Raw genomic sequence first — 11542 nt, forward strand, 5'->3', positions numbered from 1 at the left:
GGGTAGAGTCTATCTTGGAAATTAGATTCCCCTTTTCTTCGTTGTATGGGGAGACAATGAGATTCCATGTTATAACTCGCATGGTTTTATTGTCGGTTATAGTTCCTATCCCACATATGTATATGAGTATCATGCTATTTTATGATCTTCATCTATGCCATTTAAATGCTTTGATCATCATGGTATTTCTCATGACTTTACTTATCATTTTATTATGTATAATATTAATCATTGCATCGTATGATTTATGTTGCATATCATGCCTATATACTTAGTACATTCAAATATACCAACGCATATTATTGCCTACATTGTCTCATAATATAGGAGTTGGGGTTGAGGATCATATCCACCTACGTGACTAGAGAGCTTTCTTATTTCGGTAAAGTCTTGGTGCGTCCTCATCTATCAAGGACAAGTTATGAGTTGTCACCTTTCTTATTTTCCAAACACTTTTGTTATGTTTTGATATTGAGGGTGATCTGGGGAAAATTCTTAGCCTCCGCCCATGTTCATGACTAAAGGCATCTAGTTGGATAAATGCTACGAGTCTATGTTGTCATGTGACTTTCTTTGTTTACTATTAATGCTCTACACTCCCTTGTGATGTGTTTTGCTTTTATTTACCTTATATATGTTTATGATATGAGCAAGAGGCTTGGTTGGAGCCCTTCGGAGTTTTTATCACTGTGTTAATGCCTCTCAAAGCTTCAAACTGAGCAAAAACGGTGGAATGTGAAAAATGGAAAAAATTCCCAAAGTTGGATACTATTCAGGCGATATTTGTGCATCGTGATTGCGAGCCATTAACTCTCACAATCACGAATCATTAGATATACCCCCATCTCGATCATAGATACCCTCCCACGTGATCATGAAGAACACAGGACACCTGTAATATCCCGCATAGTTTAAAGGTTGGAATGTGTCATTTAAGGTAAAGTAGGGAAAAATGGCTTCGGAAGATCTTTTTGTCTCAAAATCGATGACTTGTAATTTTATATATAATTTAAGATAAATACCTAAGTATTTGAAGTGTATTATATGTGTTTTAGGGTCATAAGGCATCTCTAACACTAAGCCAAGTCCAAAATTTTCTATCGGCTAAGTTTTTGTATGAGTCCATAATAGGGTCAACTTCAAATGACTATATCTCCTAGTACATAAGTAATTAGGTGTCTCGTAACCTATCAAATTAAAGGTCTTTGAGTTTTCATTCCAACGCCACCAAGTTTTCCTCACTCCTATTTGGAATAAAAAGTTCTTACCCATTTACTACAGACTATCGCTACAGTAATTTTGGGGTCTGATGCGGCGCGCCAGTAACGCTCCCAAAATCAGCTGCAGTAGTTTTGGCTCTAGCGCAGCATGCCACTATTGCGCCTGCAGGGTTCTAAACCTATTTTTCAGATATTTTTGTTGAAGAGAATCTTGGGCAATTGCTTATACAAATATATACATACTTGGACGTGTTTTGAGAGTCATTTTTCAGTCTTTTCCCTCCTTAAAACCTAAAACTTCATCTTTCTCTCTCTCAAATCATTTCCTCCAATTCTTCTCTCAAACTTAAATGATTCAAGGCTCCTCATTGAAGACCAAAAATCAAGATTTCTTAAGGTTTTACTCTAAGGTATGTGGGTTTCATCCATAGGTTCTTCCACCAATGGAACTCAAATATTTTCTCAACTTGATATTTCAATTTTTAAATGGTGAATTCTTATGGGCTTTTACTTGATAATTCCAAATGCATAGATTATTGTATATTTTAAGTATATTTACTTATATTGATATATGTTGACTCTCAACTTCATGAAATGAATGATTTTTTTAGGGTTGTTATATGAAGATTTGAAAGGTAGTTTTAAAGTGTACATGGTGGATTGTTTTAAGATTTTTCATATGATGCATTTCAATCACTCTCAGGCATTAAATGTATTTGAAAGTTATATGAAATGAAACCACCTAGTCTTCTTATGTTGAAATGAAGTTGAATTGAAAGTTTTAACTCCTAATGAAAGTTTTTGAAGCAAATGTCTATGTTTAAGGGAGTCTTGTAAAATCATTGAATGATGATGAAAGGAATTTTTAGCCAAAGAAAGGATTCAATGTGAAAAGGTAATTCTCACATAGTTGAATCAAATAAAATATTTTAATGAGCTATTCAACCAACAATGAATTGATTTCTAAAGTTATACAATGCTTATTATGATATTTAAATGTTATTCCATGGGATTGACCTAGCATCAAAAGTTGCATGTAGATGGAGACTCGACCTAAGAGGTCCTTAAGTAAAGTCTCATATTGCATTAACTATGCACCAACATAAGAGACTTTGTAGGTTATTTAGGCTCGTGGATCCACGATTAACCATTAAAGTTAAAGTTAAAGGATGTAAAAGTTAACAGAGCTCTACCTGCCATGTAGTTTTCCCGTGCCAACATAGGGGTTATGTTGGATTCCATGTAATATGTTGGATGGTCTTTAATTTCGGTTAAGATCACTTTCCCACTTAATAAATGTTTTAAGAATTTTTATGATGTTGCTCATGCATTCATTCATTAAGCATATTGCCTATATATATATATATATATAATACTTGTTGTTCTTCATTTTAGCATGCTCTCATACTTAGTACATTCAAAGTACTAACGTATACTTTTTCCTACATGATATCACAATGTACAAACTGGCGTTGCTCCACACTCTCCCCCTCCCTTGTGGATAGATCGATCGTTGAAGGCTACTACTAGTAATGAGTTCCCATGATTCGTGAATGATACTCCTACCTTTCTAGCCTACGTTGTAGTTAGACTCTTGAATTACTTGGGTATCTTTTGACTTATATCTTGAAGGTGAGCTAGAGACATGTCTTAGCTCCCGCCAAGTCTTTGATGTATAGGTATTGTTGGACATAGTAAATGATGTTATGTTGACCTTGACTCTTTTGAATGTAAATTACCTTAGTCCTGATTATCCCCGCTATTTCTCTGCTTGTTGTTTATCATTACCGATGAATTCCTTAATGAGTCTTATGACACTTGGGTGAGGTGCATCTGGGTGCTTCATTCTCCATGTCACATCTAAGACCTAGGATTAAGTCATGAAGAGCTTGGTATCAGAGCAAGAGGTTTTGAAATGATCCTCAAAGTCCAACATAGCGCATGAAATAGGGTCTTGTTCATGGTTATGAAGCATGCCACAACTATGAATAGGAGACTATGGGATGTTTAGGAAAGTTTTTCACTAGTTTCAAATTTATGTCCTGCCTTAGATTTTCCTAAGTTTCCACTAATTAATAACCCATTTTATGTTCTCTAGATAATGCCTCATGGAAGAGCACCTCGAAAAGTAAGGGTTGACAATGAGGACCAAGCTCCTCCAAATATTTCATATCATGTGGAAAGGGTAACCCATGCCAAGTTTTGCAATATCATTATGTTATTAGCTCAAGTCATAGCCAACCAAGGTGTTCCTTCTCCCCAAATGCAAAATCTGGCCTCTAGGATTTAGGATTTCTAAAGGATAAATCCACCCGGGTTTAATGGTTCTAAACTAGAAAAGGACCATGTGGAGTTCATTGATGAGGTTTACCAAATTGTTGCTGTCATAGGTGTGCCACCGAATGAGAAGGCTGAGATAGTGGCCTATCAACTCAAAGGTGTGGCTCTAGTGCGGTACGAATAATGGCTTGTTGAGAGGGATAAAGATATAGGGTCAATAGGATGGAAAGAGTTCAAAGGTGCCTTATTAGACCTCTTCTTCCCATTGGAGCTTAGGGAGACCAAAATCTAAGAGTTCATCAACCTTCGTCAAGGGAGTATGAGCGTGAGGGAGTATTCTCTCAAATTCACTAAGTTGTCAAAGTATGCTCCCTTTATGGTCTCCGACACTCAACAAGGATGAGTAAGCTTATTTTTGGTGTTTCAAGCTTTATGTACAAAGAGTGGAAAATGGCCATATTGCTCAAGGAGATGTACATCTCCTGGTTAATGACTTATACCGAACAAATCAAAGAAGAAAAGTTGAGGGAAAGGTCTAGAGGGTTCAAAAAGGCTAGAGTGGATGGTGGAGGGTTCAACCTTCAGAGGTCCGGTTATGGTAACAATGGCAAAGGATAAGGAGGGGAATGATTTGTGGTATAAGGTTCCACCAATAATCCTCTTCCCAAGTTCAACAAGGACAAGGGTGCTAACCCAATGGTTTCAAGAGAGAATGTTGGTGTTCAAACTTTCCTCTCTTGCAAGAAGTGTGGAAGGACTCATAAAAGGGAATATTTAGCCGAATCCAATCCATGCTTCAAGTGTGGCAAGCCAGGTCATCATGCTCGGGATTGTAGAAGTGGTAGTGGTGGTAGGCCTCAAGGCCAAGTTGTTCATGGCCAATAAGTTCAAGGAGGTGTCCAATGCACCAACCATTTCTATGGATTGCTTGGGAGGCAAGGGGTTGAGGAAGCACCGAATATTGTTACTGATATGTTAAAGGTATTTACTTTTGATGTATATGCATTATTGGATCCAGATGCAAACTTGCCATTTATTACTCTTTTCTTAGCAAATGGGTTTGATATGTTTCCCAAAATGTTAGTAGAGCCTTATTTAATGTCTACTCTCGTGGGTGAGTTGGTTGTGCCTAGGAAAGTTTATAAGGGTTGTTCCGTGTCTATCCTGCATAAAGTTGTCCCTTGTGATCTAATAGAGTTTGACATGGTAGACTTCAATGTCACTCTTGGGATGGATTGGTTACATATATCTTATGATTCTATTGATTGTAGGACACATCAAGTCAAGTTCTAATTTCTAAATGAGTTCATTCTTGAATAGGAGGATCGTGATTCGGTAGTGAAAGGTAAGTTCATTTCTTATCTTAAGGCCTAAAAATTGATTTCTAAGGGTTGTATTTACCACATTGTGAGTGTTAGGGATGTCGACTCCGAAAGAACTCCTCTTGAACCAGTTCCCATAGTCAATGAGTTCCCCGATATCTTTCTCGATAACGTTTTTGGTGTCCCTCTTGAAAGGGAAGTTGATTTTGGTATCGATCTCCTCCCCGATACCTAACCTATCTATATTCCTGCTTACCAGATGGCCTCGGCAGAATTGAATGAGTTGAAAGAATAATTAAGGGATTTGTTAGAAAAGGGTTTTATAGAGCTAAGTATTTCACCGTAGGGTGCTTCCATGCTATTTGTACGGAAGAAGGATGGATCGCTTTGAATGTGAATACACTACAGTCAATTGAATAAGGTGACCATTAAGAACAAGTACCTAATCCCTTGAATAGATGACTTGTTTGATCAATTTTAAGGGGTAAAACACTTCTCTAAGATCGATCTTCGGTTCGTCTATCACCAACTAAGGGTGAGGGATTATGACATTCCCAAAATGGATTTCCAAATAATGTATGATCACTTTAAGTTTATAGTGATGAGTTTTTCATTGACGAATGCGCTAGTGGTGTTCACGGACCTAATGAATAGGGTGTTCAAACCCTACCTTGATACCTTTGTTGTGATCTTCATTGATGATGTTTTGATCTACTCTCGGGGTGAGGCAGAACATAAGGATCACTTAAAGGTTGTTCTTCAAACATAGAGGTATATAGCAAGTGTGAGTTTTTGTTAAAGAAGGTGGCATTTCTTGGTCACATAATGTACGGCGATGGGATTAAGGTTGATCCTAATAAAATGGAGGTGGTAAAGAATTGGCCTAGACCATTGCCTTCTTCAGAAATTAGGAGCTTCTTAGGTCTAGCAGTTAATATAGAAGATTCGTTGAAGGGTTTTCTTCCATCTCATCTCCTATGATGAAGTTGACTCAACAAAAGCAAAATTCATATGGACAAATGAGTGTGGTTTATTGTGATTCTTTGAAGATTGGTTTGACTTGTGTCTTAATGCAAAATGGAAAGATCATAGCCTATGCTTCTAGGCAATTGAAGGTACACGAATGTAACTACCCTATCCATGTTCTTAAGTTGGTGGCTGTTGTCTTTTCTTTGAAGATTTGATGGCATTACCTCTATGGGGTGCATGTGGATGTGTTTAACGATCATAAAAGTCTTCAATATATGTTCACCTAAAATGACCTTAATCTAAGGCAAAGGAGGTGTCTAGAACTCCTCAATGACTATGATATGAGTGTGCACTATCATCTAGGTAAAGCCAATGTGGTTGCCGATATACTTAGTAGAGTGTCTATGGGGAGTATGGCCCATGTTGATGAAGGGAAGAGAGAGTTAGTGAATGATGTTCACCGGTTTACTAGACTAGGGGTAAAGTTGTGTGGTACAAATAATGGTGATATGGTTGTCCAAAATGGTTCCAAATCTTCTTTGGTGGTGGATGTCAAGTCAAAACAAGACCTTGACATGACATTTGTTGAGTTAAAGAAGTTATTGAAGGAAAAGAAGGAATAAGTGTTTTCTCAAGGGAGAGATAGGATGCTATACTACCAAGGTCGGTTATGTATTCCGGATGTGGGTGACCTAAGGAATTTTGTCTTGATGGAGACTCATAATTCTTCATACTCCATTCATCCTAGATCGATGAAAATGTACTGAGACTTAATGGAGTTCTACTGGTGACGTGGCATGAAGAAGAACATTGCAAGGTTCGTGTCCGAATGTCCAAATTGTCAACAAGTAAAGGCCGAACATCAAAGGCTAGGTGGCCTAGTGCAAAATATCGAAATACATACTTGGAAGTGGGAAGAGGTGAATATGGATTTTGTACTGGGTTTTTCTCATACCCGGAAATGTCACAATTTGATATGGGTAATTATGGATAGAAATACTACGTCAGTTCACTTTCTACCAGTTAATACTTCATATTATGCTGAATATTATGCTAAGTTGTATATTCGAGAACTAGTAAGGTTACATGGTATGCCATTGTCTATTACTTCAGTCATGGTACCTAATTCACCTCTCACTTTTGGAGATCATTTTAAAAGGTCTTCGGTACTAAGGTGAAGTTAAGCAACGTATTCCATCCTTAAACCGATGGGAAAGGCAAAAGGACTATTTAGACACTAGAGGATATATTAAGGGCTTGTGTGTTGGAGTTCAAGGTAAATTGGAATGATCACCTACCATTCATTGAGTTTGCCTATAATAATAGCTACCACTCGAGATTAGGATAGTGCCATTCGAGACTTTGTATGGGAGATGATTTAGATCTCCAATTGGCTGGTTCAAAGTTGGTGAGATGACATTGTTAGGTATCGATGTGGTATTTGATGCTTTATAGAAAGTAAAAGTCATTAGAGAGAGGTTGAAGATGGACCAAAGTCATCAGAAGTCCTATTCCAATATTAGCAGAAGGGATCATGAGTTTAATGTTGACGATTGGATATATTTGAATGTTTCACCCATGAAGGGTGTGGTTATGTTTTGAAACAGTGGTACATTGAGCCCTAGTTATGTGGGGGCTTAGATAATCTTAAAGCGGGTTGGCAAAGTAGCTTATGAGTTGGAATTACCTTTGGAAATGACTATGATTTATCTGGTATTCCATGTGTCTATGTTGATGAAATGTGTGGGATATCCTAGTTCCATTGTGCCTTTGGATGTAATAAATGTTGAAGAGGACTTGACCTATGAAGAGGTCCTGATTGAAATTTTAGATCGGCAAGTCCAGAGATTGAGGAACAAAAAGGTTGCATCCGCTAAAGTTCTTTGGAGGAATCAACAAGTTAAAGGTGCCAAATGGGAAGTGAAAGGTGACATGATAAAATGTTACCCTCATATTTTTCATTCTACTCAAGCCTAAGGTAATAAGTCCTCCATGCTCAAGTATTTAAGACTCTTATGTTTCAGTTTTCCAAGTCTTCATATGCATGCATATTCATGAAGTTGAATTTTAAAGTTATGTTATATGAAAAAGATTAAAGGTTTCATGTTTGATGTATTTCAAATGTCATTGTATATGTTGGGTTGCTAGTCCTGGTGCTATGTCCTCTTCTATGTCAATGGTTCTTATTTGAGGATGAATGTTCCAGGGGGAAGATATTGTACGACTAGGAAATTTGAAAGGTCCTAAACAAAGGAACCAAGGATGAATTGTTAGAGAGGGTGCAAAAACTACCACCTGATGTTAACCACAGAAGTGGTCATGGACTGTGGTAAGGACCACAGTCCATGGTGAACCACTGTGGTGAGATTCAGAGACTCCGACTATAGGGGATGAGCCATCCGTGGTGATCCTTTCCCTAGGACCCTCAGGAAATTTCTTAAGGAAGGGTCCACGGATGCCTCACATAGGTCGTGGAACTCTTCACAGAACATGGTGAGTCCTCATGGTGGACACTCTGCAGCTCCACTTACAGACCTGCACCACAGCCATATTTCACTGCCCATAGTGATCTTCACGGACCGTAATGCTGTCCTATGGTAAAACTTTAGAGACTACCCCTGCAGGACCTTTTCCAAGTTTTTCTAAGTCCCTCATCGCAGGACCCCACTAGGGAATGTGATGAGAATTACGGACCATGAGGGGTCCTTGTGAAGTCCTTTTCGTCAATATTTTTAAGGCGGCATTTTAGTCGTGTCCTGTGTATTAATTCAAAATGATTTCATTACAATGTTACGATGCTATTTCTCAGGTCATGATGACACCTACTCCAACCCACCTGTAGGTAAGTGTAACCCATAGCCTGATGCCTTAAGACTATCATGAAAAAGAGAAACAAATGAAGCAGAAAACAATAGTAATGAGAAGAAAGAGGAACCAACATAGGTACATATCTAAAGTCCTGATATCAGTCAATATTCGAGCATCTAATCAAAATAAGAGTACAAGGCTTTTACAATACAAAAATTAAAGTAAAGACTTGTCCTAGCCAAGTAGATGGAAACTAAAAAATTAAAAGGCCAGGAGCTCACCAAATATCTGAATCAAAAGCTGCTCTACACAAGTCCAAATCACTAGTGATAACCCATACTATGAACTATAGGATGCAAAAGTGTAGTATGAGTACAAAAAAATGGTACTCAATAGGCATAAGCCGACTTAGTTCTATAGATAAAGAAAGTATAAAAAATATAAAAAAAGGTAAAAACAACACAGGTAACGAAGGTCACGACCCAAGCCTAGGGTCTAGATATGACACGACAAATGAGGAAGCTATAGGCACCACACCCAAGCCTCTTAGCATTCATTTAGCCTTTCATAGGTAATGACAATAGATAAACAAGCCAAAGATACTCCGGCCAAGGGTCTTCAAATGCTGTTACTTCAAGGTTTGACAAAGATAGGAGGCCCAACCCTAAGCTTCAAGGAGATGCTCCTATTGGCCAAGCTACTCCTATATGCAAAAAGTGTCGTAAGAACCACAGGGGTGAGTGTTTAGTGGTCTTGAATATATGCTACTAATGTGGTAAGTCGGGTCATCATGCTAAGGAATGCAAGGTCAAAAATGGTCGTCCTTAAGGCCAAGTTGCTCATGGGGGAAAAATTGCTCAAGGTGCTCAAGTGCAACCAAAGGGTGGTCAACAAACAATTGGTTTTATGCTCTTCATGGTATACAAGAAGTGGATGAGACTCCAAATATTGTTACCGGTATATTACAGGTCTTCCACTATGATGTTTATGCTTACTTGATCTGGGTGTAATTTTGTTTCTTGTTTCCCCTTATGTGGCCATGAGATTTAATGTTAGCCTCTAAATGTTGTTAGAACCTTTCTCCATATATACTCCCATAGGTGAGTCGGTTGTAGCTAAAAGAGTATATAGAAGATGTCCAGTTTTGGTTTTCCATGTAATTACCTAATGTAATCTACTTGAGCTTGAAATGACTGATTTTGATGTTATTCTTGGTATGCATTAGCTATATGCATGTTATTCTTCTATTGATTGTAGGACCCTTGTGGTTAAGTTTCGATTCCCAACTGAGTCGATCCTAGAATGGAAGGGTAGTAATTCCATGTTCAATTCATTTCGTGCCTTAAAGCTTGGAAAATAATTTCCAAGGGTTGTATTTATCATCTTGTAAGGGTTAGGGATAAAAATTCTGAAGCCCCTACTCTAGAGTCGGTCCCCATTGTTAATAAATTTCCATATGTGTTTTTTGATGATCTACCTGGTGTTTCTCCCAAAAAGGAAGATTGAATTTGGCATAGATCTTCTTATGGGTACTCAATCCATTTCTATTCCTCCTTACCGAATGGCTCCAGTGGAATTAAAGGAGTTAAAGGATCAATTGAAAGACTTGTTAGATAAAGGTTTTATTAGACCAAGTATATCCCTATTGGGTGCCTCCATTTTGTTTGTTAGGAAGAAGGATGGTTCGCTACGCATATGCATTGACTACCGATAATTGAATAAAGTAACCATCAAGAACAAATACCCAATTCCATGGATAGACGATTTGTTTGACCAATTGCAAGGGGAAAGTTTTTTCTCTAAGATTGATCTCCATTCCGATTATCACCAATTAAGGGTGAGGGAGAGTGATATTCCCAAAATAACATTTCGTACAAGGTATGGCAATTATGAGTTCTTATTTATGTCATTTGGTTTGACCAATGGCCCCACGATATTTATGGATTTGATGAATAGAGTGTTCAAGCAATATTTGGACATGTTTATGATTGTTTTTATTGATAACATATTGGTTTACTCTCGGGATGAGGAAGAGCATGCTAACTACTAGAGAATTGTGTTGCAAATACTAAGGGACAAGCAATTATTTGCCAAGTTCAATAAATGTGAGTTTTGGCTAAAAAGGTGGCTTTTCTTGGTCACATCGTATCTGGTGAAGGGATTATGATAAAACCTAAAAAAATTGAGGCGATTAGGAATTGGCCTAGACCATTGTCCCCTTCGGATATTAGAAGTTTCTTGGGCCTAATCGGATATTATAGAAGCTTTGTAGAAGGGTTTTCATTAATCTCATCACCTTTGACCAAGTTGACTCAAAAGAAAGTAAAGTTTCAATAGTCAGAAGCTTGTGAGAGGAGTTTCCAAGAGTTGAAAGATCATTTCACTACCGCTCCTATTTTGACCTTGCCGGAAGGGTTCAATGGTTTCAATATCTATTGCAATGCATCAAGGGTTGGACTTGGTTGTGTTTTGATGCAACATGGTAAGGTAATAGCCTATGCCTCTAGGCAACTTAAGGTGCATGAATGGAATTATCCAACCCATGACTTAGAACTAGCGGCGGTTGTGTTTGCTTTAAATATTTGGAGAAACTGTCTTTATAGTGTCCATGTAGATGTGTTCACCGACCATAAAAGTTTTCAATATGTGTTTAAGCAAAAGGACTTGAACCTTCGGCAAAGAAGATGGCTCAAATTGTTGAAGGATTATGACATGAGTGTGTTGTACCACCAGGGTAAAGCTAACGTGGTTGCCGATGCACTAAGTAGATTATCTATAAGTACTGTTGCACATGTTGAAGAAGGTAAGAAAGAATTGGTTAAGGATGTTCATAGATTGACACGTTTAGGTGTGCGGTTGGTTGACTCCGATGGTGGAGGTATTCTTGTTCACAATGGTTCAGAATTGTCTCTAGTGGTGGATTAAGGCTAAACAAGACCATGA

This window comes from Solanum dulcamara, chromosome 7 (assembly GCF_947179165.1).
Source record: "Solanum dulcamara chromosome 7, daSolDulc1.2, whole genome shotgun sequence".
Taxonomy (NCBI): Eukaryota; Viridiplantae; Streptophyta; class Magnoliopsida; order Solanales; family Solanaceae; genus Solanum; species Solanum dulcamara.